The sequence below is a fragment of the Bidens hawaiensis genome, unplaced genomic scaffold (assembly GCF_021521415.1).
Source record: "Bidens hawaiensis isolate Kalapana, Puna unplaced genomic scaffold, B.hawaiensis_p1.1 tig00018048_1, whole genome shotgun sequence".
NCBI lineage: Eukaryota > Viridiplantae > Streptophyta > Magnoliopsida > Asterales > Asteraceae > Bidens > Bidens hawaiensis.
In genome coordinates, this window is record NW_027492727.1 from 117,774 (window position 1) to 123,099 (window position 5,326).

A 5,326-nucleotide genomic window follows, 5' to 3' on the forward strand; every position below is an offset into this window, starting at 1 on the left:
AATTGATCTTAATAATTAGGGTTTTCTTTTTCAATGAGAGAAACTAAATGATCTCTAGTTGTAAGTTGTAAAGTTATTGTAAGGGAAAAAAAGGTTGTAGCTAGTTAAAAAATACTTGGTTTCTATAGTTTCATTTTTTAACATGTCTTGTGTATTATTATATACATAAACTTTAAAGAAAATTCACCGAAGTATATAGAAGACAAAAATATATGTGTATCAGGAAAAACAGGAGATCTAGAGGAGATGAATCCTTATGTTTTGAATGTGTGTAAAAAAAGTTTACTATCATTTACTCTAAAAAAAATAAGAACTATTAGAACTTTAAACAATCAAATATTTTTTTAATTTTTTATATATATTTACATTTTTTAAGAGTAATTTTATCAAATTTTATAAAAAAATTTTGATTACATATATTAATCACAAGTTTACATATGTGTAAAATTTATGTACTAAGAAATTTACATAGGTGTAAAACAAAACATAGAAATATGTATAAAAATTAATTTTCAAAATTGTAATCGTAAATATAGATATAAAACTTGATAAACCAACGCTCAGATAACATTAACATACAAATTAACGTTAGTATTCAAGGGTTCTTTTAAGTTCTCAAATAATTTAGCAGTTTTGTAATGATAATCATTTATATATAACTCCATTAATCCCTAATTTGACTCCATTTCATATGATGTTACATACATATATGTAGGTTGGTTGTATTTATGTTTTAATTACACATTCAAACCAACCTACAAACATATAAATGTATCGAGCCACATTCAAACTTATGTACCTACACACATACAAACATACATACACAATACAAACATACGTACCTACACACATACATATGCACCTACACAACGTACATACACATAAAAAGAGAGTAAAAATAGGGATTAATGGAGTTACCCTTCACTTCTCGCTGTAAAAAAACTTCTGAAATATATATATATAATGAGTATCATTACAGAACTGTTAAATTATTTAAGAACTTGAATGAACCCTTGAAAATTAATGTTTTTTTATAAAATTCTTTATATGTCAATATTATTTGAGATAGTTTAATCATTTTTCTATATTTATATTTACAATTACAATTTTGAAAATTAGTTTTATACATATCTATGTTTTGTTTTACACCCATATAAAATTTGTTAGTACATAAATTTTACACATATTTAAACTTGTGATTAATATATGTAATCAAAATTTTTTATATAAAGTATGATGAAAACTACTACTAACTAATGTTAATACATATAAAAAATTAAAAAATGTTTGGTTATTTAGAGTTCCTAAGAGTTCTTAATTTTTTTATAGTTCTTAAATGATACCAACTATATATATATATATACGTGTGTGTACATCACTGCGAGTAACCCAAATAAACCATATATATGCAATTGCGAACCAAAGCTTATTGCCATCTTTTGCAACCGATTCTACGCCTAAAAACGTCAACGATTGCTTGATGGTCGACATTTGAAAGATTCACGCCACCATGAAATACGATCCAAATCATCATTACAAACGGGAAATTAAATATAACTATATATAATACATATAGTAAAGTTAATACTTTTAAAATTTGTTTATAAAATTTTTAGAAAATTATCGGTCCATGAAATCACAACCAACGTCATGAGTCCAATTTTGGCAGGACGATCCTATAGAATTAGAATGTATCATTTAGTCGTTAATAAATAATAATAATAATAATAACCATTGTCATGAAAATTATCAATCTTGTTGTACAAGCTTTAATGTGAATAGAACTTGGATAACCAATTAGAATGTTAATTTTCTTGCAACTCGATCCACAAAAATTATTAGTACATTGTAAAGCCATGGTATCTTTGTATTTATATGCCATACTTGCAGAAATATTGTATTTTATTTAAGTGATGTTTTTATCACTTCATTTAGGAACTTTGTTTGTGCGGATTTTCTTTGTCGTTTAAAGCAACATATCACAATGTAATCCGGATATAAACGGACATTAGTATATGCCCTCCACAACAAAAGCTAAAATTAGAAACATTAGTATTCACAAAGTTAATCAGAGCATTCCCGGCCAATCGGTTTATGTGACTGTGTTTTTCATTTTGTAAAATGTGAATGAATGAGCCAGAAAATTTTACAACTCATAAGTAAATATGGATAAATAGCGTTCATCTTTCGTAATTTTATAAAGTGATTATAAATGGAAGAACAACAAAAGATAATTATAAATATATAATAAAAGTATATTTAATTAAAAACGGAATGAAAAGATATTAATGATTAATGTGATTTTAGATTTAGTGAGAGAATTGATTAAAAGTTATCTAAGAATTATTATAAGCAAAGGAATAATAGCTAGCTTGGATTCTTAGAATCCGGTTATCAAATTCATTTCTTGATAATTGACATAGTCAGAACTTTCAAGTATTGTCCTTTATATTAGGGTTATCTTTGAAAATCGTTAAAAATTGTGCCGGAGCAAGTATATAAATTCAGGCTTTAAGTAAAATATAAATTCAATAACTTATATATATATATATATAAAGTTAATGATACAATGATAATTAGGCAATAAAGTTGATAATTTAGACATGATACAATTTTTTTAAATATATATATATAATTCAAAAAGCTTCGGGCCTTCTTTATGATTGAACCTAAGACGGTCGACCTCTCTGCCTCCCAATCCCAGACGGCCCTGCCCTTATATATAATGGAGGACACCAATAACATCATGCCGAAACCGTTTAGTTGATGCATATATAGAAAGCTAACTTAAAATAGAATTCTAATGGGATTTTAATCAAGCATTCACGATAATTAATACATACGGCTAGTTTTGAAAATAGCTGGTTGACATTTGCATGATTTCTAGAACCCAACACATTTAACATGAGTTCAACAAACATTAGGGTCCTTAATTCATGAATGAATATATACGTTTTATTTATTAAATAAAAAAATCCGACCACTCTCAAGATTCCAGCCAAAATTAATAAACTCTTTCGACACTCCAACTCAATACACTTTTTCTAAGTCTATTATCTAATTCTGCTACTACGTGTTGGATGATTTGTAATGCTAGGAACGACATGATCTTTAATAGCAAGCCTTTCTTGATTACTAAAGTAATAAACATCAAAAGTTCAAAACGACCTCCTTTTTATGGGTAAAGCACATTAGCAAACGTTCAATACTGAAGTAGGGTGTCGTTTTAAATATGTCAACTTTCCCTTATGAGTCGGATTTACTTGTGCTTGTTGTGTTGATGTCTTTTCTTTTCATTGTCTTTTTTTTTAAGTATATTTGGCCTTAAAAAACAAGTCCATTGTATCTATTCTAAAGAATAAAAAGATGGTATAATTAAAGGTTTCCAAAACTATATAACATATTTCTTTGCATTTGAAACATGTATCCTAACATATATTATGTTAATAATATTATATGATTTTTTGAATAAAAAAACTTAAATGATTGAATATGCATGCTATTAGGGCACCTTAGCCAATATTATTATGTGAATTACTAGCTAGGGTTTACAAAGCACTATCCAAGAACCCTTAACAGGTCTTGATCCTGTAGGACCACATTTGTGTCATTCACTACTCACATGCCTTTGTCTCATGCACATAATTCATACAGTTGTCCCAGTGTATACATATTATATATACACGTACATATATACATACACATGTGTGTGTACGTGCTAGCACAGTATCAGTAAAAGCAGCTAACTTTGTCTACTAAGCCTTCGTGTCTAATGTCTATATATCTCTCATAGTTTATTAAATTTGATCTTGGTTGCCCTAACACTATGTTCCCACATGCATCTGATTATTTCATTTTTATAAATATTACTCAGAATAATTTCTGATCACTTATTAATTCTCATGATGCCATTTCAAAGTTTTCAGTAGATTTTTTTAATCTATAAATTATTGATCTTTCTGCTACACTCTTACCTTATAAGTTTATGTTTTTAAACTAGTCCTATAGTTTTGGGGTACTAAAAACTTGAAACTTGTAAAATATTGGACATTCATGAAAAGTATTGAAGAACATTCTCTTCATAACATATATATATATACGACCTTAAGTGTCACTAAGCATTTTAAGTGTAAAAATAGAATCATGATAAATAACTTGAAGCATTCTTCACACAATAAAAAAGAAAAAAACTATACACAGTAAATTTCGCAAATAACAAAACCTATTATATTTATGGAGGGTTTAAGGGCAAGTTTGTAGAAAAGTAACCAAGTTTCGAAAGTGTTATAATTAGGTCACTCAACTTTAAAAAGTGTTTCAATTAACTGATCACTCAATCTTCATATTTTACGGAGTATTAAATTAAAGGTTTTAACATGTTTTTTTAGCGTTTTTCTTTTTTGTTTCACATAGTAAATCTTTTTATCCTTTTCTTTATGTTGACGTTGAATGGCGACATGGATTTTATTTTTTGTTTTTGAATTTTAAAATAATTAACGTTTTTAAATTTTTTTTTAAAAATATAACTACGTATATTGCAAATTCCGACCACAACATCTTATCATCTATTTCTTTCTTGACGCACACAAAATTCGGTGATACTCGATTTGAAGATTTAGTGACACAATTTGAGAAAAATATGCATAAGTGACCTAATTAAAATACTTTTGAAAATTGCTTACTATTATATGAAATATTCCCGGGAGAGGGGGGGGGGGTTAATATAGTTCGACCATACCTCTATTCAAGAAAAAAGGAAATGAGATTAATCTACATATATAAGTGTGTAGCATCCCCTATGACAGAAAGAAGTAGAGGAAGAAGAGGGATAATGAATTAATGAGAAAAAGGGTTGACAATCAACCAAGTTAATCCGATTATAAAGAGATAGTAATTAGGGAGATGAAGAAATACAATAACAACCCTAAAACTCTAATAACATATATAACATTTAAACTCCGCATGTAATGTATTATATATTATTAATCACCCATATATTAAGATGTAATCAGTCTTATTAAGTTTTTTTTTAACTAAATCATGACTTTTGAATGATAAACCCTAACTAATATATTGTCTCAAATACAATGATTTCAATATCAAGTACTTAGCCCAAATACAATGATTAATAGGTTTAGTGTTTAGAGCTTATATGATAGCTAGTATTACTTTCCTAATGTACCAAACTAATGGAAACTTTTTGGGTGTTTTAAGTTGTAGTAAATGATTTGTCCCGTTTATTATGTATAATAATAATTATTAGTTTTTTTGTTCCCGTATTATATTATTATTATATATATATTTGAACAAGTATCGCTGATGAATT